This window comes from Danio rerio, chromosome 19 (genome assembly GCF_052040795.2).
Source record: "Danio rerio strain M-AB ecotype USA chromosome 19, GRCz13ab, whole genome shotgun sequence".
Classification (NCBI taxonomy): domain Eukaryota; kingdom Metazoa; phylum Chordata; class Actinopteri; order Cypriniformes; family Danionidae; genus Danio; species Danio rerio.
Genome location: NC_141039.2, coordinates 33,410,588 through 33,434,584, shown reverse-complemented (window position 1 = coordinate 33,434,584; position 23,997 = coordinate 33,410,588). Strand labels below are relative to the sequence as shown.

The window sequence follows — 23,997 nt, the reverse complement described above, 5'->3', positions numbered from 1 at the left end:
AAATAATGCCGCAGTAACACTAAGGTTTGAGATTGTGAAATTCTGTTGTACGTCGCTGCAAAAAGGGGGGAGATTAAACTTTCCCCAAAACTGGTATTTAAATAAATGCTTCTCTGAAGCTCCGCCTTTGTTGTCATGGAAATCTACACAGAACCTCAAGTCCTCAAGTAAAAACAAACACGAATGAGCTGATTTAAAATTTGGATGTTTAAATACCCTGAAAATATTCTGGTAATTTCAGTGTTAGAGATGCACTCAGACTACTTTTTGCTCTGTTGACTTCCATTCAGATGCAAGAGAATGCAGGACAGCATACTGTAAATAATAAAATACTGTTTGGATTTTTCAAACTTTTCACCCTAAACATATTTCAGGTCCTCATCCCCAATTATTATACACTATATTCTTTAAAACTTTGCAGACCTTTTACGATCACAAACACAATATACACTGTACATTAAAAGTTATATGCGAAAATAATAATAATAATTATAAGAATACTTTAGCATCCAGAAAATAGGTACACAATCAAACTCAAAAAGAGGTTTTTTAAGCCCATTTGGGTCACGTTGCATGCAAAAACGAAGCAACATGCAAACAATCAAACTCTGTAAACTCCATCACGTTTAATCTCAGCACGATTACTGTCTCTCACATCACTACTTTCACAACTGTTTGATGAAGAAGACGAAACGCAGGGAGGGAGAAGATGATTGAAGATAATGTGCTGAAAAAAACTAATTAACGAAGAAGGCCGTGGCACGTTATCTGTTATCACAGCCGTGCCTGAGTCTCCCATTTATAGATCAAACACAAGTTGGTGCATTTCAGCTTTCTTGTACTCTCGCACAAAGCGAGACGGATCAGGTGAACGGCTTTTGAAGTAGAATGAAATCCTGCACGCCGGGTGGCAGATTGAACCCCAGACAAATGCCTTTCCCAACCTCATTAGCTCAGATGCTTCAATTGGACACACATACACAGCTATATTTTTTGACAATGTGTGAATAATAAAATAACTTTCAGGGGGGTCGGCTTATTAAAAGGGATGTTGCAAAGCTGCTAAATGGGTAATTGTAAATTTCCATGTAACACAAGCTGTCATTTAAAAGCACCATTATAGTTAGTTAAAAGCAAACAATTCTAATGAATTAAACATCACGTATATAAAGTCACTTTTTTAATATGTGATATGTGATAAAATGGGAAATAAAAAACTGCATTAAATAAAATTAAACAAGATAGAAATAGAATGATTTCAATTTTTTTATATTTTTATTATACACACACACACACACACACACACATGTAATATGTAATATATAAATAGGAAGAAATTGAACCTTATTCTTATTTCTGTTTTTTTTTTTTTGTAGTGAAATAAAACCTCCAAAGTTAATTTTCCTTTGCTTTAATGTTGTAAAATTGCTTTAATGTTGTAAAATGTTTCTTATTTCTTAATTAATTTCTAATTTATTTATTTATATTTAAATATGAATTGTGCTTTCATTGTTATGATTGTTTATCTCAGCACAGCAAAACCCTCAAAAATGTACTCAGTTTAGATTCATTTCAGTTCAGTCCGATTTTTGTTTTATTCAAACGGTTTGTAGCAATTGGTTTCCTTAAATGGTTTGAGTAGCCTTAGCTTATTAGGTTTTACTGAGCTCAAATTGCTTCATTTACTCAAATGGATTAAGTTCACAGTACTCAATAAGATTTGTTTTTTAACATAAAGGGTTTGTTGCAATCGATTTCCTTAAATGGTTTGAGTTACCTTAACTTTTTGGGTTTTACAGTGTATAATACATTGAATCTCTTAAAATCTCAGCAGAGGATCAGCTCAATCAATATGCAACTCCAAAAACAGCAGCCCTACCTACTACCAACCTGTTTGCTTTAGAGAGGGACTAAATACTCTCTGAACGGAGTACATTTTACCCAGAGGATTTTGCTGTGCACCAGTTAAAAAATGTAAGTAATAATATGTTCATAATTTGTTACATAATTATTTATACGGAAAACTTAGGGTGTCACACTAAGCTATCCAAACTGTGCTCAGGCATGTTTCACAGTTCGTTTGACAAGTGAGAGTGCTCCGAATTGTGTCCAGGCGTAGTTCAGTTGGCCAGCCCTGGCCCAGTTGAAAGAGATGTGCCAGAGCATGTTTCGGTTGGGTTTTGGCGCAGTACACTTGTAGTGTAAGTGCAAAGTGCGCCTGAGCACGAAACTGAAGACCAGAGGTCCCTTTTAAGGGACTATTTCACATGGATTTATTTATTATTCTTACTTTTCAAAGAACATAAACTGTCATAGTTTATTAAAATACAAACCCCTCGCTGTGCATCAGATGCCACCTTCAGCAAACCTCCTAATAACTGCAGCACGAGGACAAAAGTGGTGGATCTGTTCAGCAAAATATTTGACTGCATGTCACTGCAAAAAAAACAACTTTAAATAATACAAATCAACTAAACTAAAGCAATATCCATTGTATGGAGAGAGAGAGAGAGAGAGAAAGCGCTTCTCTTCTGTTAAACTGAACAGTCGCATCATCAATGACATAATAGTGCTCAGGCACGAAAGGCGGAGGGGGGACAATCACGTCCAACCCGGGCTCATTGTGGAAACGTAGCCTCGCGGACGTTTCTGCGGACCGCGATTTACGTCCTGGGAGGTACGTATTCGAGCGTTTTTTGTTTTCGTGGATACGCAAGAGGCCGCTGTGCGCGCTTTTTCGCGTCTCGGGCGCCTCTCGGGAGCACGCGCCGTTCGCGTCCGCGCCGTTCTCGCGCGAAAAGCCGCCGGACCGGCCGACTCGGCCGCCCTCCTCTTCCTCCTCCTTCCCTAAACCCGAGCGACGGTTCGCAAAAGCCATCCAGGAAAAAAAAAACGCGTTTTCGGATCCCGCCGCGTTCTCGCCCTTATTTTTCTGATTCCGTTTTTCGTCTTACCTGATTTCCGGAACCGCCGTTCCCCGGACTCGATCCCGGTCGTCGTCCCCACAGCCGGCTCCTCCTCCTCCGGGGCCTTCGCTCCGCCGACGCAACGCTGTGAGCTAAGCGGTCAAACTGGTTGCATCGGGAAAGCCCTCCACTCGGAGGCGAGCCGTCGGCCGGCGAGCGCGAAGAGGAGGAGCGGAGCGGCGCCACACCGCCCCGCAGCGTTCGCTCGAAAAAATCTAAACGCGCCCTTACGTACCTCCGGCCATGTAAATCACGGTCTCCAGAAACGTACGCGGGGCTACGTTTCCGGAATGAGCTTGGGTTGATCACGTCTGGGCACGTTCAAGACAACTGTGCCTAGAGTAAATTCTTACATTTTTTATAAAATTTTGAGTAAATATGAATGTTTCTTTTATATTGATCGTTTACAGCATTTTAAAACGGAAATGATATTGATGGGTCTGAAAAAAGTCGTCATCATCATAAATGAAGGGGTCTTCCATCAGGTTTGATGACATTAGTTCAAATCGAGATGACAGCAGAAGCTCTTGTGTCCTAGTTATCCTGTCCCTTGTTTGACCTTTGACTTGTGAAGTGCTGAATTATCAGAGGTGTCAGTATGTGTGTGTGTGTGTGTGTGTGTGTGTGTGTGTGTGTGTGTGTGTGTGTGTGTGTGTGTGTTAGCTGTGTGAGTATAGGAAGAAAAACAAAGACTAAGTGGCAGTGTTTTTCATTAGTAACCCACTGTCCAGGATTAAGACCTTTTCCCATCTGTTTTCAGCTAGAATCTATGAATATAAAATCATCTCTGCAGTGTGAAAGAGACTTTGAGGTCTCCACTAGCTTTGAATCTTTTAGTTTTTAAATTTCTTTTAATAAAAATGGAGCTTTGAGAATGTAATGGTTAGATAATGATGAAAGGTTTTTATTAATGCATTTTGTCACATAATCAAAGACAATGCCCTTAAATCTATCACTTTAATAAACAGGGCTCATTAAAAACTAATGCTATATAGATAGACTGATCAATTTTTCATTAAAATGTTTGCCTAAAATGTTTGCTAAAGATGTTAAATAAATAAACAATTAACAAAAATATCAAAAACTGTATATATTACCAACAAATCAATCAACTGATTAATGATATTGATAAAAACAGTGCTAGTGAAATGATTCAAGGATAAGGTTTACTAAAATGTAATATGACTACCGAAGGTAAACCAGCAAACAAAGTAAATAAATGTATAAAATACCAGCTAAAATTGTCGAGGAATGTAAATATTCCTTTACATTTGAGACTAACATAAATAATTTAAAATGAACAAAATCAATCATTAAATGTGATGGGGAACATTTGGTTCTGGTACTGATTGATGTTTAACTCATTTTAAACCATTAACAGAGTTCACAATAACGGAGTTGACATTTATTTCACCATTTTTTGTTTTAGCTCAAGATTCTAAACCAGATATCACATGGCATGTGATATCTAGTGTTTACCTCAAACTATTGTTTAAAAACAACAAATGAGAAATTCACTGAAATGTCATAATACATTTTTTTAAATAATTAATCTACACTGTTAAAAATTGCTGTTAATTTACATCATAATTTTAAGAGTATTCCTGTTATTTTCAAAAGCATAGTGTTGCTGTTATTTTACAGTTTATAAAATGACATAGACAAAATTTAACATTACTTTACCATATTTATTACACTAAGGCAACAAAACAGTGATTACCAGTATTCTGTAAACATTTTCATCTGTCTTAACCGGTGAGTGCAGCATGTTTCTTTAACACAAAATGCACTTCTGCGATTGCACATAGGCTAACTGTTTGCTGATATTATAGCATTATGATGAAACAATGTTTTAGATTGATTTTAGTGCTGAATCCGTCAATGTGCAAACTGCATCGCAGAGTGCACCTGGATTTGATTGGATTGATTCTATGTAGCACTGTGAAATGACAGTGATCTCGTTGCTAATTGTAGCTTTAGCTTTTAATAGCTACTTAATATGCCTTCAATGTAGGCTTTGATAAAATGTTATTTCGCTAACGCTGTGCTTTCCAATATTATTGTAGCATGTTTGTATTGTAATGTTACTTTGCAGAGTACAGTTGGCTAATGAAAATGTTATGCTGTTTTACATCTGTTTTAGTGCTGATACCGTGAACATGCACACTGCATCATAGAGTGGAGTTGGATGTCTGAAGGTGAGTTTAATCAAGCACAATATATAAACTCGAGACTCAAGGGCTGATTGTTTTATTTAAATGGTTATCATTTTCGATAATGGTATTATTGTCTTAACCACTGAAATAGAATTTTAAAAATGTAATGCATACAATACATTATTGTTAGTTTATTTTGTCCTCATGTATTTTGCCCTCCACCACTGTAACTGTGTCTTAGGCATCGTCCACTGCAGCTGATGTGAAAAGGACACTTGAAATACCGGCAACTCCCTGACTGATTTCTGGTATGTATAGAAATGTACATTTTATCATATAAGCAACCGTGTGTTTTTTCTGTATTTCAGCAAACATGGTAAATGCTTTTGTACAAAGCACAATACAAAATACATCAAATAAATAGTCTGCCATCTTTTACCCAAGCTTTCATTCCCCTTTGGAAAACAAATTCATATATTATTAAATTATTTCATATTTTTTTTGTTCATCAAATCAGAATCCAAAAAAAACTACTTTACTTTAAAATGTTCATGAAGTTAAGGTAATTGTATGAATTTAATTAACTTTATTCATGTATTAACATTCACCATTAAGCATACATATAAAGAAAATAAGCACAGACATGCTTACTTGACATGAGAACCAATCATGTTTGTTCTCATCTGTCAGGTTAGTACGTTTGAGTTTTCATTTACCATGGCTTTGATCATACTTTTAAAGGATGAACAAATGATGAGACAGAAACAAAATGTGTTTTTTTATAACTGAGATTACAAACAATACAAAAAATGCATGTTTTATGCAAATGTTTATTTAACTTAGTGGAGTAAATGACATGAAAATTGAATTTAATTATTTAATGATAATTGAAGCCAAATGTAAGATTCAGGAGGCAGAGACAGGGAAAAAAATAGGTATAGTGAGAGTCTTTAATTTAATATTTTCAACACACTGGCTGCGTCCGAAATCGCATATTTCCATATATAGTCTGCTAAAAACAATATGAATGGGAGTAAAGTGCTGCAACTTACGCGGGTAGGCCACATGATCGTGACAAAATGGGGATGTATTTCGTCCGGGTTCCATTCATACTGCTCACATTTATACTGTATAGAACCAAAGACTAGAGAATACATAAGAAATGTCATATCCGCTTGTTAAGTGATGACGTGTTGGTGACGTATGTAATACTGTTTCCGGGTCCAAGCCGCCACTCATTTGGGTTGAGAAATTATTTGTTTATGATCACTTTTAATTCATATCACACATTGAAGTTAATTTTATATAATGTCTTCATGTACACAACAATCTCTGGGCTTGCTGCATCACAAATACCAAAATTGTAACAATTTATAAAAAAAAGAAATCCCTTTCTGGCCATCGGATATTAGGCAAGGAGATATATATTGCGATTGTGATTTTCAAAAGTATTAAATCACTTTGTAAACATTTATAATTACCATTTCATGAGTCTCCCCATACAGTTAAATAGAGCGCTAGGACCCGGAAGCCGCTTAGCATGACGTCACACTTAACAAGCGGATAGTTTTGAATGGGGGAAAGTGTAACGGTCAATATGGCGAATGAAGCCCTGCCTACTACAGGAGCCAATCATCGATTGATATAGACTGACATTTCTCCAAGCCAGAAGCTTGAACCAGATGTGTGCTTTTACAGCAGTTTGGAGGAAAACAAACGCACATCACATGACAGCAACTACTTAAACACCCCCAAACTTGTAAACAAAAGTCTTTGTCATTTCTGGAGGAGATTCTCCATCAAAAACAAGTTGTAAATTACTCAAAAAGAGCAGCGCGATCAGACCCAGCCTTAATTCAGAGGATGATAATGTGTTTCACAGCCATAAATAAGGTTGGTGTCGTGATCTCGTTCCTTTCGAGTGCGCATGCGCATTAGCAACCTAAAAAATGCTGATTTTATTTAATTCAGATGTTTAAAAAACAAAACTTATGAGACAGCTGTTATTTTTATTGGTGAATTCAAATATGTAACGTAGTCATAAGCTTGGCAAACAGTTTTGAAGATTTTGATATTTCCCCATTAAGACAGAATGCCTGAACTTACTGCTCGAGAGGTGTTCAAAGATGACCGGCGAGTAAAATGACTTGCCTTAAAGGGACTTTGATAGAACATACTTTTCTAAGGGTCAAGTAGTAAATTTTAATTCAAATGCAGTACCTATTGGGTAGGACACAACCAAAATGTCCACATTTTTTAGAAATAGCTTGAAATAATTAGTGTTATTATTTAAAACTGTTTCATTAATGTTTTTGAAAAATACTAGGTTTATCTAGGAGGCACAACATGAACCCATAATTCTATTGCCAGTGGAATGAGTAAAGAGAATATCCTCTAAAACCTGTGACTGCTGAAAGTAAACAAAGGATTCAGTCCAACACTGGGAATTTCTCCAAACAACTACACTCAATATATTATTAGCAACACAAATAAAGAGGCAGTAGTATCATAGTGTTTGGGTGTGTTTATCTGTTTATGTTTATGTTAGGCATTAGCATGTTTTAAGTCTTTTAACTGCTGTTGGGACACAATAGTCTGTCAGGTGAGGGGAAGAGCAGCCCGCTGAATGGAAGGAAGAGACGTGGAGGAGACAGGAAGCCCAGCAGCCAGAGGAAACATTATCCCTCTGTGCACATACACACACACACACACACACAACATCGATATTGTCTGAGAGAAAAACAAGCAGGAAACAGTGTGAAGAAACAGAAAGTCATAAACTGTATATGAGAAAGTGCATTAAAGTGCATGAGTGATGAAATGGTAACACTTTACATATAAGTTATGTGTACGGTTGTATTAGTTAAGTTGTATTGTGTTAGTTGTATAAATTAAGAGTATATCCAGAAAATTGTCTAATATTTTTTCAGCAATATTTGAAATCTTTATATCTTCAGCAATCTTTATAATGTAAACTTTAAAATGTAGTAATATAGGTGATACATTAGTTAACATGAACAAATAATGAACAATGACTCGGGTTCAGCACTACACAAACTTCTGGAAAACTAAACTACACAACAAAAGTCTTGTCGTCTATCCAAGTTTTGGGAACAAAAAATAAAAACTTGACTTCTAGTTGATCATTTGGTATCAGAAGGGGCTTAAATGAAAGGCAAAGGCCTCTATTACTCTAAGACTTTTGTCAGGTAGAGTAGAAAAGTCAAGTTGGCTAAACTAGAAAAAAATTAATTATGAGAACTAAGAAAAGTCAGATACATTAACTAAAAAAATAAAGTTGCAGTAACTAGAAAATAGTTTTAAATTTAAAAAAAAAAAATAGGGGCAACTAGAAAAAAAATAGGTTAAAGTAACTATAAATATTGGATGAACTAAAATGTCAGGGAAGCTAGGATTATTAAGTTGGGGAAGCTAGTAAAAGTTATAAGAATTAGAAAGGTTGAAGGTAACTAGAAAAAAAATAAGTTGGTGCATCATAAAAACTAAGTTGGGGAAACTAGAAAAAACATTGGTTTTAAGAACAAGACAAATTAAGTTGAGTAAATTAGAGAAAGAAATTGGTTATAAAAACAAGACAATCTCAGTTAGGGCAACTAGAAAAATTAAGCTGAGGTAACTAAAAAGATTAATTTACCTAGTTCACTTTAAAAATATACGTTGTATTGTCATAAGAACTCACAATACCTTTACATTAAAAATAGCATAGAAAAAAATTTTCACTCAGAAAATGTTGCAGAATGTAATGAATAATAAAAACAGAAATAAATAAAGAATAAAGAAATGGTCAGCACACTGAAATTTAGAATTAGTGAATACGGAAATAGTATTTTTTTTGTAAAACATACAGAGTAATCTTTGCATTTGTTTACTATATGGACTTAAGACATGGTTTTAAGATACAAAAAATACAATTTTCAGTATCATTATCGGTGGATAAAACCACAAACAGATGAGGATGACATGTTCCCATTTACAACCTCTCAGAAATCAAGGTGAATAAAGGGTGGTACCTTTTCCAAAGGTACTTGTTTTTACCTAAAGGGTCTATATTGGTACCTTAAAAGTATTATTTAGTACATAAAGTGTGTTGTTACTGCCTCATTGATATCTCTCCTTTTATTAGAGTTTTTATGTCTTTTGTCCCTTTTTGACTGGTCTCCTGATCTCTGTATGGACTTTTTCTGATTTGATTGGTGCAGAGAGCAGCACTTTAATTTCTGCTCTGAGCACAAGTTTGTGTGCAAATCTGACTGGAAAGTGAGCAATGTGCAGTTTTTTTGGCCTCAAATCAAATTTATGATTTCAGATGGCAAAGTTTAAATCCCATCTGGCAAGTGTGCTTTAACAGCCCATCCCATAATATTTCAGAATGACATCAGCAGGCAGAAAAGGGTGGTCTTTAGTAGCTGTTTCAACACATGTGACTAGAACAACAAATAAAGCAACATGTTTTCAATTACTGAGTTAGAACAAGCTAGACCCCTTTGAGCATGTATACTTGTGATATGATTGATGAAAACATTTAAAAATCACATCTAATCCACGGTATTTTAAAATAATTTCACTTGTAGTATGAGCATAAGGCCAACATACTTGAAACTTGTACAAAATACTGCAGTCTAACATGCCCAAGTCCTCTTTTACCCCAAATGCCCCCTCTCACAGGCACTAAACTTCTACTTTCACTTCCAATTTTTTTGTGAAAGAAGACGATGCACCCATATGCAGACGGACAGAAAAGCCCTGCAGGCGCATTCATGTTACACAACCATCCAGAATCAAAGGAGGCCCAGCTCCAGTCTGCCATTTCCAACGACTTGCTTATGTGTGTGTGTGTCTGTGCGTGTATAAGAGACGACAAACCTGCCCTAGTGACACTTACGCAGTTATAAAACAATTTCTGTCCTTCAGTTCAACCTGGCTCAGCAGGTGACATGTAAATATGAAGTGTCTGTTTTTAAGATGTTTTTGAGATGGATGCATGGGGATTTCTCCTCTGTATGGGTGTGTGTGTGTGTGTGTGTGTGTCTGATGGTGTTGTGCTGCTCAGCTGTCAGATTGAGTGTGTGTCTGCAGCTGGTTGAGATGATGTTCGTGAGTGTGCGCACATGTGGACGAATGTGTGTGTGTGTCATATGCGCAGATATAATAGACATGTCAGAGCAGTGAACGCCTGAAAGACAGACACACTGCACTGTCTTTTGTGAAGGTTACTCGGAAAACACAGACAGGGTACAAATGAGATTAATCTCTATAGACAGAGGCTACTAGACCTTTGTACAAATGTAGAGTCATGGTTTTGGAATTTATTTATTTCTTTTTGAAGAATTCATTTTTAGTTTGTCCTGTTTTTGACTCTTAAAGTGATCTTAAAGTGATCATTACCTTTTTGCATTGCATTCTGTAAGTCATTATACCATAAAGATTATTAGCTAAAATTTTGGTCTTTGATGAATAAACTGCTTCTAGCATGATGAGAGTGTTTAAAAAACATTTACAGCCAAAACAAAATTAATAAAATCAAGTTCTGATGATACACTGAAATATTATGAAGTATAATAAGAGCTAGAAACTGAACATTTTTCATAACATTAGCACAAATAACACACAGCTTTGGACAAATAAAGCAGTCTACTTTTCTTTATTTTTGTGTGGTTCTCGCAAATAGTTTCTGGTTCAAAAAACGATTCACTAGTTCAGGCAATCACACACTTATGTAACATTAAAGACATAAACAAAAATTCTGCCATCATTTACTCAAACATACTTGTTTAAAACCTGTATGAGTTTCGTTTTTTGTTGATAAACTTTAAAACCACATGGGGAGAATAAGTGTATGGTAAGTGTAAAGTAATGTTCATTTTGGGTGAACTATCCCTTTAAGCAATCATACTACAAGGCTGTTTTATGCTTGATTCTGATTGGCTGATGAACTTTAGAGCAGCAAAATATATTGTTTCAGCATTGATACTGCAATGTGATCATTGACAATAGTCACATCGCAGGATTTGCAATGTTGATTATAAAGTATCATTTGCATGTGTTTTTGAGGATTTTAAAAACATTCAGCCATAATAAATTGTACCATAAGTAACTTAAATAACGAATAGTTTTAATGAATTGTTTTTATATTTATTATTAATTTACTGTACCTGAATACTATTAGACACAGAAAATGATAACACACTGTTTGTTTAAATTGTTTATTTTTCTTTATTGTATTTATTCATTCATTCATTAATTTTCTTTTCAGCTTAGTCCCTTTATTACTCCGGGGTCACCAAAGCGGAATGACCTGCCAACTTATCCAGCATATGTTTTACGCAGCGGATGCCTTTTCAGCTGCAACCCATCTTTGGAAAACATCATTCACACTCATACACTATGGGCAATTTTAGCTAACCCAATTCACCTATACCACATGTTTTTGGACTTGTGGGGGAAACCAGAGCACCCGGAGGAAACCCACGCGAACGCGGGGAGAACATGCAAACTCCACACAGAAACACCAACTGAAATAGCCGAGGCTCGAACCAGCGACCTTCTTGCTGTGAGGCGACAGCGCCACTGCGCCACCTATTGTATTTATCCATGCTTTTAATTTGTTTATTAGACATTAAGCAGATGCACTCCCCTACAGAATCATCCCAATCTATCTTAACATTGTTTTCCAAACAGAGATATTCAAGTCATATGGTGTAATTATATTCATAACGCAACATACACTAGGCAGCCACAATATAAGGTACACTGCTAGTTATCTCAAATTTCTAATCAGCCAATCACATGGCAGCAACTCAATGCATTTAGGCATGTAGACATGGCCAAGACAGTCTGCTGTAGTTCAAACCGAGCATCAGGATGGGGTAGAAAGATGATTGAAGTGACTTTGAACGTGGCATGGTTGTTGGTGTCAGACGGGCTGGTCTGAGTACTTCAGAAACTGCTGATCCACTGGGATTTTTATGCACAATAATCTCTAGGGTTTAGAGAGAATGATCTGAAAAAGTTCAATTATCCAGTGGCATAATGATGCATGAGGTCAGAGGAGAATGGCCAGACTGGTTCAAGCTGATAGAAAGGCAACAGTAACAAAAATAACCACTCGTTACAACCGAGAAATGCAGCAGAGCATCTCTGAATGCACAACACATCAAACCTTGAGGCAGATAGGCTACAGCAGCAAAAGACCAAAGCGGGTGCCGATCCTTTGAGCTAAGAACATGAAACTAAGGCTACAATTTGCACAGGCTCACCAAAATTAAACAAAAGAAGATTGGAAAAATGTTGCCTGGTCTAAGGAGTCTTGATTTCTGCTGTGACATTTTTTAATGGTAGGGTCAGAATTTGGCATCAACAACATGGATCCATCCTGCCTTGTATCAATGGTTCAGGCTGGTGCTGATGATGTAATGGTGTGGGGGGTATTTTCTTGCCACACTCTTTGCCCATTAGTACCAATTGAGCATCGTGTCAACGCCACAGCCTACCTGAGTATTGCTGCTGACCATGTCCATCCCTTTATGACCACAGTGTACCAATCTTCTGATGGCTACTTTCAGGTAGATAACATGCTACGCCATAAAGTGTGAATCATCTCAGACTGGTTTCTTAAACATGACAATGAGTTCACTGTACTCAAATGGCCTCTACAGTCACCAGAGCTTTCTGCCTAATTCTGCTTATTTACACCCAGGTAGCTTGCAAATCCTGCCTTAACTAGTAAATGCAATCTAAGGTAACATAAATCTAAGAATAAAAAAATATATAAATTCACAATTTTGAAGAAAAAAAGTCAGAATCGTGAGATAAAAAGTCACAAATACCTTTAAAAACACAGTGGCGGAAATGAATTTGATAGATTCCAGTTCAGTCTGTGTTGGAGTAACTGGAACACTAAAAGAGTTGGTGTATTATAGGAAAATAAACACCCCTATGATGCATTTCAAGCAGTGACTGTCAAACACACTGATTAAATAGCCTGTAAATTTGGTTTCAGGCGGCTCATCCGATATTCAAAATAAAATGAATGAATGATTGCTTTGGAAAGAATGATTCACTTTCAAAGCAGATAGCCCTCTTTACTTTTTTGCCTGAAACTGCAGATTATAGTTGATGATAATGTTAAAAGTAATACTTGGCTTTGTACACAGACATAGCTTCGTGTCAGTTTGCTTCACTTACAAAAACAGTAATTGCTTTATTTGGTTTTGCCTGTATTTATTTATGACTCTCAAAGCATTTGTAACCACTGACCTTCCTTTTAAGAACCACCAAGGACCACAGTATCAAATCTTCTTTAACATCTTCCTGCAAAAGAAGAAATATTACCTGTATCTTGGGCAGCCTGAGGGTGAATACATTAATAGCAAATTAGCATATTTATGTGAATTATTGCTTTTAGGGTCGGTGCTCTACTAAACTCCACATATATGGCAACAAATAGCATCTGCTAAACAAATGGTGGTATGTTTTTATAGGTAAATCATAGTCGCTAAAGGACATTTATCTTCATAACGTCTGGTATTAAAACACATTCAATAAGTGGGTCATGGCTTTTCTGTGTCGCGCCTTGTTCCTGTCCTGTCAGCAGTTTCACAGAGAGAAGCTCCTACTGTATCTCTGGTAAGAATGCTTATGAATATCTCTCTCTCTCTCTCCCTCTCATTGGGCTATTAATAGCAATGACAGCAAGTGCTCTGCCCTGTGCTGTAAACCCAGATACCTGATACAGGCTTCACGCACACATCCACCCCATGATACATTAGGTAAGCTGCATACTGCATCAATAACAGTCATTCAGCTGCTAAAAATAAGTTCAAATCAAATAAATAATTTGATCTGGCTCATCAAAGCAATAGTTATGATTAAAAACACTCCATCTTAGACAGTAGTAGAGCGTACATATTGCAGAGCAGACATTTTAATCTTGAAACTATAACTAAAATAAAACTAAAGTTGAGTTTCTAACTTCTCTCACTATGTGTGTCAACTCTGTGTAAAGACGAAGTGTTTCTACTGAGACACAGAATGTTTGATATCAAACAGCGTGAGTCGAGAAGGTTTCGTGGAGCTGCATACTAACTGGGTTGCGGTGTGTTTACCAAAATCCCTCCAAGGAAATTTCTGTTGTGCCAAATTGAGGGCATGGAAGGAGAAAGATGGAGAATGGACGAATCCTGAAATCCAACACTACATGTAACCGAATTGATATCTGTTTTTGGAATGGTGCCGACTGACAGACTTAACCATGATCTCATCCTCTGTATGCGAGTGTATCTGCTGTGGCCTTCTGCCAGAGGAGGAATGAAGTGTGTGATGAAGAGCTCACGCTGTTGCTCACGCATAATTGGCTTAAACAATTTAAGCGCTCGGCATTTAGATAATTACCTCCAATCAAAAAAAATCACAGATAAACGGGGTAGTGAGCAGCGGTAATGAAATGCAGAAAGATTACAAAACAGTGTTATCCAACATGCTTTAATGTTATGGCATATTAGTCACCGAGAACTTTAATGTCAGCTGATTTTTTTCATATTTGGCATTTAAAGGAACATTAATTATTTTATCATTTACTCATCATCATTACTCATCTTATCTGAAACACAAAAGATTATGTTAGACAGCATGTTCATGCTTTTTCCATAGAATTAGTGTGAAGTGGCAAAGGGCTTTCAAACTAAAATCAGCGTTGAGAGACTACAGTGATATTGTTGAGGCTGAGAAAAGAACACAATACTACAAAAAAGGCAATAGTTAACATTACTCTTGGTATTTGTATGTCTTTACACACTTGAAAACACTTTAAAATTAGGCATTGATTCATCTGACATGCCTTTGACCAACTAGAATACACTCATGTCACTATAGTTTCTATTCCACTGTGTTAGACCCTATTTTGGACAAGGAGTTAATTTAGTTCCTGCAATATAAATTCCTGGGCAGCACGGTGGCTCAGTGGTTAGCACTGTTGCCTCCAACCCAGGCTCACTCGGAAAACATAGCCCTATATAAATTTCTGGAGAGCGCCAAATACATTCTAGGAGCTATGCTTCTTTGCAGTTTTTTCTTTTCACAAATCTACGGGAGGCCACTGTTGACTGACTGACTGACCAACCAACCGATAAAAGAAAAAAATCAAGAAAAAGAAAAGCCTTTACGGCAGCCTGATCTTTACCACATTTTCAGATTTTACCACATTCTCACCTTGTTATTTACTTGTTTATTTTATTTTTCGGCCTTTGTTTTTGTTTAACTGTTTTCTGGAATCGTTCTTCGAATCAGATTGTGTTGGAATTGGACATCGTCATTGTGGTCAGCTCCTCTATGCAGCTCAAGTCTGCTGACGTACGCTGTAAGCAACTGGACAAACTGGTAACAACAGCAAAGCCATCCATACGGAGGTAAGTGGTCAGCTGCCAGCCCGGAAAGAAACGTCCTTGTACCGCCAAGTAGCATTCGTTTTAAAGATGAAATGCACCCATACATACTTCTGGCTACATAATTCGCAATCTCCAGAAATGTATATAGGGCTACGTTTTTAGAATGAGCAGAATTCAGAATGTTGGTCACCTCACAGCAAGAAGGTCACTGGTTCATGTGGCTTTTCTCGACAGTCCCAAGACACTATAGGTGACATTAGTGTCGCTAGGGGCGTTTGGGGGAGGGGGAAGTTAAGACGATTCTAAGTGTTTTGGGGCCCCAAAAGTTACTATTAGGGGGTCCTCTCACCCCTCACCCGCTCTTCAATTTTATCCACGACCCCACCCCCCAACTTTTAATTTTGTTTGCAACACCCACCAGATTGTTTTCATATGGGCCCGTACTGGCCAACAGCGCCCCTGGTAAATTGAATAAGTAAAATGTAGTGTACGTGTATGAATGCGAGAGTGTATGGTGTTTCCCAGTGCTGGGTTGCTGAGTAAAAACATATGCTTGATAAATTGGCAGTGGCGAACCCTGATAAATGAAGGGATTAAGTCGAAGGAAAATGAATGAATAGCAGTTCCTGTAACTAAAATTACTAAAATGTGAACCCAACAAAAAGTGTGCAATTTTGCAAATATATTTATGAATATTAAAAATAATCATCTGGTACAGTTTAAGCTAATATACAATCAATGATGATGAAGGTAAAGAGACTTCAATTAATGACCTTAAGCAAAACCAAAAATACTAAAAAGTAAAGGGCCCTACAGAGCACCCATTTATATAGAGCCAAATTCAGATTTTTGTCCACAAATGTTGCCTGTGATCTCTTAAATTAGGGCAGGGCAATACCAGAAACACCCAAATTCATGTAAACTTTGTTATATCATGTGCTTAGCAGCATCAAAGCCTGAGCTTAAGTTCAGAAGCACAAGAATCAAAAATTAATCATAAGCTATCAATAGGTCAATGTTAACTAGTAATAAACAGGTAATAATGCAGTCGTTTCTGCTGCATTTGGAACAACATCCTAAAGACCAAATGGCAGAATAGTCTTTTTTTGGTTGACCTCGTCCTTGTGTTTATAGCTGATACTTGAAATGTGTACTAGAGAGAAGATATTTGCAGATGGCGGAGGAAAGCAGAAAACCCTTTAGAACTCCCACTGAGAGACAGCTAAAATTCTCTCGCTCATCACATCTTTCCTCTTCCTTATCTCCCTCTCATAGACGTGTGGGACGCAGCTTTGGAAGTAGGTCAAATCTGTGCGGGAAAACAGTGATCCTGGCAGACGGAACTGGTTCAGTAGTGGAGCGTGTGGTCTTTTTACCTCCCTGCTTAAGCAAATTACCTGAACCAAAGAGTGTCAAGACAGTACCAACTTTCCAGGCATTCACATGCAACCAATTGGTTAAGCAGCAAACAATCAATTAAACACGGTCAGCGAGTCAATTATGAGAGAACTTAAAAGTAATGAGTTCTGCTGTGAGATAGTGAAAGGGCACAGATGGTCATGCTGCCATAGATGTGTATGGTAATAACTCATTTCCACTGAGCAGTATGGTTCACTACAGTATAGTACGGTACATTATTTATTTCCATTTCCACTTTCAGAAGTACCAAAATAGCTGCACCACTGAACTAAACCACTTCTAAATTAGAAAAGAATTAAACTATACGTCTTTTATTCAAAGTACATTTTTATAGTGTGTTAAGTTGATCAGCTTCTTGCATGACATACAGTGGGGGAATAAGTATTCAACATGTCATGTTTTTTTTTTTTCTAGGAAATAAATTCTAAAAAAGCTGTTGACATGAAATTGAAGCATATTTTGGCAAAACAATACAAGCACAAAAATAAAACAAAAACAAATATGTGTAATAATGAAATTACACAAGGAAAATGTACTGAACTACTAAAATGTATTTAATACTTAATATAAAAGGCTTTTTTGGTGATGACAGACGTGAACAGCGTGTAAAAATCTTTATGGTTCTGTGAGTCTCGTCTATCAAATCTGATGTTCAATTTGTAATGAGTGTGTATGGATGTTTTTCAGTACTGGCTTGCAGCTGGAATGGCATCCACTGTGTAAAGCAAATGTTGGATAAGTTAGTGGTTCATTCCGCTGTGGTGACCCTTGATGAATTAAGGGACTAAGCCGAAGAAAAATGAATGAGTGAATGAATGAATAAACGAATAGTCTAAAGTACAATTTTACTTAGGTTTTGATTTCAAGTCGAACCAATTGATTTAATTCATTGCCAATAAAAACAATCGTTTTTAAAAGTCAATGTGTTTTTTTTCCTTGAGCAGGATAGATATTTTGATTATTATTAAAATACATATTTCTGTTTCAACCAAGTCATAGCTAATGTGAGATTAATTTGTACATTTTGCTGTAACAAATTACAGCAATTTTTAAAAGTTGGTACAAAGCAAAATTATACTTTGATCAAAGATTTAAAAAGTTTCCTACTTTGTACTAAAGTAAAAAATATTTATGAGCAATTCCAGCGTTATGGATGTGACATTTGCAGTAAAAACTCAAAAACAAAAATTTGCATAGAAACTATATGTTAATATTATATTAAAACTTTTGTTTATATTTTCCAGAACAACTGACCACAGAGTTATAGAACCAGAAAAATGTCAATCTGTAAACATGTTTTGTACTTTAAATGAGAAAAATAAACATGCGTTATGGATGTGCAAAAAAGTCTGCGGGTTTACAGAATACAACATACTTTGTAGAAATTCTGTGAATTAAACTGCACAACTCAAATGAAACTATGATAATCAAAAGGGTAAGAGTTGGTTCTCTATAAAACACAAATATTGATTTTATTTATATATTATTTTCAGATTTATGAGAAAAAAAGTGTCGTTATGGATGTGACATCTCTCCGTTATGGATGTGACAGATGTGGAATTGTCACTTGTGACACTTTGGTAAAATCAAATAAAATAGTTTGAAAACCCTGACAGATGCATTTTTGAGTATTTCGAGTATTTCGAAATGGTTCCCGTATTTTGGTGAAAACTAAAATTTTTTTCATGCAAGATTGATATTTGCACAGAATTGCTCATATTTAGTGTCTTTATTTTAAACAATATTTTTTACTTTGTGTCTATATTTTTTTTTGACCACAATAAATATTTTTGATTTAGATTGAATAAAATTTTAAAGTCAAATAATTCTTTGATAAAAAAAAATTGCTGTAACAATTTACAGTATTTATTTTTATATTGGTTCAAAGTGTAATTATTTTCTGTATATGGGACCCAAAAATGTAAGGGTACCAAGCACATATAGCCAAAGGGGTGGAGCTAGACTTGGTAATAAACGGTTTAAAGAGAATCATTACTTACATGCTGTAATAACATGTAACGACAACGCAAGAAGCAGCATTTTTAAATACACAGCAGATTGTCTTCATTGTAAACTGTCTTTATACTAAACAAAATCTATCTTTAAGTTCTGAAACTTACAGTATGTTTTTAAAGTGCAATTACCTATTTTATGTCAAAAGTAGATTACTCAGTTAATGACCATGTAAAAACTCATCTGATATGGGACTTGACTTTATGTGTATGTGTGTTGGATTCAGTAGGAAGAGATGACCAGAAAAGTAGTGGCTTGTCTCTGCATTCGTGGTCCTCCTGAGTTGTCATGGAAACACAATCGCCTGAGTGAGGCAGACCAGTGCTTGGCTTGTGTTTGTATTCTTGTTGAATTTGGACCAATCAGAGGAATCAGGATCCAGTGATGTGATCACAGGAACATCCTTTCATCTTCCCCCCTTTATTTAGTCCTTTATTTTAACTTACATTTACACATACTGGGCTTAAAATAGTCATTTATGAATTACCTGGTCTTTTTTTTAGAGCTCTTTATCCAGCTCTTTGCTCTATTTCAGATGATATTGACAAAATAATAATAACAGACACACACCAACAGTTGAAGTCAGAATTATCAGCCCCCCTGAATTATTCGCCCCCTGTTTATTTTGCCCCCAACTTCTGTTTAACAAAGAGCAGATTTTTCCAACACATTTCTAAACATTAAAGTTTTATTAAAGCATTTCTAATAACAGATTTATTTTATCTTTGCCATGATGACAGTAAATAATATTTTACTAGATATTTTTCAAGACACTTCTATACAGCTTAAAGTGATATTTAAAGGCTTAACAGGTTATCTAGGCAAGTTACTGTAAAATAGTTCTGTAGACAGTTGGGGAAAAATTAGCTTAAAGGGGCTAATATCTTTGACCTTAAAATGGTTTAAAAAAAATAAAAACATATTTTATTCTAGCTGAAATCAAACAAAACAGACTTTCTCCAGAAGAAAAAATATTATCAGACATACTGTGAAAATTTCTTTGCTCTGTTAAACATCATTTGGAAAATACCTAAAAGAAATAAAATTCAAAGGGGGCTAATAATTCTGACTTCAACTGTGTGTGTGTGTGTGTGTGTGTGTGTGTGTGTGTGTGTGTGTGTGTGTGTGTGTGTGTGTGTGTGTGTGTGTATGTGTGTGTGTGTGAACCTAATTTGACTCGTTTGAACTCTGTTTATTTTTATTTGCATTTTTTTTAATTTGTCACGCTCAAAATAAATGTTCGGGTGGATCCAATAGCGAGTGAACAAAGTAATTTATTAAACACAGTCAAACTCAAAAAAGGCAGGATGTAACAAAAGAGTGAGGTGCTAAAGCTAGGGGAACAGGACAGGAATCGAACAGGAAATCAGGCTCTAGCAGAAGCTCCTCACGGTCCTGAGCACAGACAGAGAGACACACATGAGCACACGTAACGAACTGACAATGAACATTAAACACGTAGCACTTAAATAGTCACGATGATGTAATTCAGCTGGCGAAAAATCAATCCAGCGGAGTGACGTAAGGCCACGTGACCAAAACAACACACGTGGGCCACAAAAGCAAAACAAACCCACATGATCACACAGACATTCCGGAAGAGCGCACAAACCTGCAACCGTGACATTACCCCTCTCTCAAGAGCACCTCCTGGTGCTCCCAGAAGCGCTTACCTGGCGATTGTAATCATCGATAAGAGAGTGATCCAATATGTCCTTTGCAGGGACCCAACTCCTCTCCTCCGCACCATAACCTTCCCAGTCCACCAAGTACTGAAATCCTCGCCCCCTCCGTCTTGAGTCCAGAATGCGCTTAACCGAATAAACGGTCTCCCCATCTACGAGACGCGGCGGGGGGGGAACCGGAGTGGGCGGATTAATCGCCGTATGAAAAACGGGCTTTAATTTGGAAACATGGAACACGGGATGAATTCTCCTGTACGCTGGAGGAAGTTTGAGGCGGACTGCCACCGGACTAATGATCTTGATGACAGTGAATGGGCCAATAAATTTGGGTGCAAGTTTATTACATACGGAACGCAAGGGAATATTCTTAGTTGAAAGCCACACTTTTTGACCGACGACGTAAACGGGAGGCTTCGACCGGTGGCGATCGGCTTTAGCCTTAGTGCGCGCACCCACTTGGAGGAGGGTCTGCCTGGCCCTGTTCCAAGTGCGTCGACACCTCTGGACAAAGGCGTGGGCGGAGGGGACCGCGACTTCGGATTCCAGACTGGGAAAAGCTGGTGGCTGGTAACCTAAACTACACTGAAACGGAGAAAGGCCCGTAGCCGACACTGGTAATGAATTGTGTGCGTACTCCACCCATGGGAGCTGCTGACTCCAAGAGGAGGGATTCTGGGAAACCAAACAACGTAACATTCGCTCGAGATCTTGGTTTGCCCTCTCAGTTTGTCCGTTACTCTGAGGATGAAACCCAGAAGAAAGACTTACAGTCGCTCCCAATAAATGACAAAATTCTCTCCAAAATTTAGAGACAAACTGGGGCCCCCTGTCAGAAACCACGTCCGTCGGGAGGCCATGAATGCGAAAGACGTGATTAATGACAGCATCCGCTGTCTCTCTGGCTGAGGGTAATTTGGGCAGAGGAATAAAATGAGCTGCCTTCGAGAACCGGTCCACAACGGTCAAAACAACCGTATTGCCACCAGACGGCGGGAGCCCGGTGACGAAATCTAGCGAAATGTGCGACCAGGGTCTCGAAGGCACTGACAGCGGCTGAAGGAGTCCAGCGGGAGGGCGATTAGAAGTCTTAGAAACAGCACAAACAGAACAGGCCAAAACAAACTCGCGTATGTCCCGTGCCATAGCTGGCCACCAGAATCGCTGTTTAACCAAAAATAATGTACGACTCACCCCCGGATGACAAGCCACTTTGGAGGAATGTCCCCACCGAATGACGTCAGACCGAATCTCCTCCGGCACAAACAAACAACTGGGTGGGCATCCGGCCGGGGGCGTTACCCCATCCAGGGCTGTGCGGACCCTGCTCTCGATCTCCCATGTCACAGCAGAAATACAAATCCTCTGGGGAACGATGGGCTCAAGAGACGTATTGCGCTCGGAAAAATCAAAAAGACGGGATAACGCGTCGGGTTTGATGTTTTTGGAACCCGGCCGATAAGAGATGGTAAAATCGAAACGACCGAAAAATAATGCCCACCGAGCCTGCCTGGAGCTGAGTCGTTTGGCGGACCTGATGTATTCAAGGTTCTTATGATCGGTCCAAACGATAAAGGGAACCCCCGAACCCTCCAACCAATGACGCCACTCCTCCAAAGCGAGTTTGACAGCCAACAACTCCCTATTACCAATGTCGTAATTACGTTCTGCGGGAGATAATCGGTGAGAGAAAAACGCGCACGGATGAATTCTGTCATCCGAGGCGGCGCGCTGGGACAGGATAGCGCCCACCCCCACCTCTGACGCGTCAACCTCCACCACAAACTGCCGGGAGGGATCAGGTGTCACTAAAATAGGAGCTGAAACAAAGCGGCTCTTCAGATTGGAGAATGCAGCCTGTGCTGCGATCGACCACCTGAAGGGAGTTTTGGAGGAGGTTAAGGACGTCAGAGGGGCGGCGAGCTGGCTGAAATTGCGAATAAAACGCCGGTAAAAATTGGCGAAGCCCAGAAATCTCTGCAGGGCCTTACGAGACTCGGGGATTGGCCAATTCACCACAGCCTGAACTTTCTCTGGATCCATGCGCACCCCCTCGACTGACACAATGTGTCCTAGAAAGGGAACAGACTGTGCATGGAACACGCATTTCTCCGCCTTGACAAAAAGCCCATTCTCTAGCAGCCGCTGAAGCACTCGCCTGACGTGCTGCACATGTTCCTGGAGAGAACGAGAAAAAATCAGAATGTCATCCAGGTAGACATAAATAAACTGATCTATCATATCTCGCAACACGTCATTTACGAGTGCTTGGAAAACCGCAGGAGCATTAGAAAGCCCAAAAGGAAGAACACAATATTCAAAATGCCCCCTGGGGGTCAAAAACGCGGTTTTCCACTCATGACCCTGCTTCATGCGAACCAAATGATATGCGTTGCGGAGATCTAATTTCGTGAAAAACGAAGCCCCCTGCAGACGCTCGAACGCTGAAGACATCAGCGGCAAAGGATATGTATTCTTCACCGTGATGCTGTTCAGCCCTCGATAGTCAATGCAGGGTCTAAGGGACCCATCCTTCTTTTTCACGAAAAAGAACCCCGCCCCCGCCGGTGAAGAAGAGGGCCGTATGATCTTGGCCGCTAGAGAATCAGAAATATATTTCTCCATGGCCTCCCTCTCAGGAATAGAAAGAGAGTATAACTTGCCTTTAGGCGGAGACGTACCTGGCAATAAATCTATTGCACAGTCATAGGGACGGTGAGGAGGCAGTGAAGCAGCTCGAGACTTACTGAACACTCTCTTCAGGTCGAGGTACTCACTGGGCACGTTTGACAGGTCCATGCGCTCCTCCTGAAACACAGAACAAGAAACAGCAGAACGAGCAGACGAAAGACAAGACTGATGACAGTTCTCACTCCACGAAAGTATGGCATTAAGACCCCAGTTAATGTGAGGCTTATGAAGAATTAACCAAGGATGACCTAAAACCACTGGTGTGTTAGAACAGTCTGTTAAAAAAAATGAAATGTGTTCAACATGATTTCCAGACGTGATCAGCTTTATGGGTTTGGTGGAGTGAGTGATAGTGGGAAGGGAAAGTCCGCTGAGTGCGCGTACTGCAATGGGTTGTGACAGTGCAATAACCGGAAGTTTAAAACTGAAAGCGAAACCAGAGTCAATGAAGTTTCCCTCCGCCCCGGAATCGACGAGCGCCTGTGTGTCTTGAGTTCCGGAACCCCATGATAAGGAGACGGGCAGTATAGTGGCAGACGTAGAGGATTTGTCCAAATTAATTTCACCCATCAGTAACCTCTTACCTACTGATGGGTGTTGACTTTTACGGGACAGGAAGCCACCCGATGCCCCGCCCCACCGCAGTAGAGACAGAGTCCCTCCGTTC

The 23,997-nt window shown here is 38.4% G+C and overlaps 1 long non-coding RNA gene across 4 annotated transcripts in view; it reads right to left on the bottom strand.

Moving 5' to 3' along the window:
* LOC141379126 (uncharacterized) overlaps positions 1–23,997 on the bottom strand; it is a 113,766-nt gene that overhangs the window by 62,611 nt on the left and 27,158 nt on the right. For 3 of the 4 annotated variants that reach the window (XR_015516926.2, XR_015516929.2, XR_015516923.2), the window contains one exon: positions 13,400–13,453. The exons of the other annotated variant lie outside the window; for it this stretch is intronic. This is a non-coding gene — a long non-coding RNA (uncharacterized LOC141379126). The remainder of the gene's footprint in view (positions 1–13,399; positions 13,454–23,997) is intronic. 4 annotated transcript variants of the gene reach the window in all.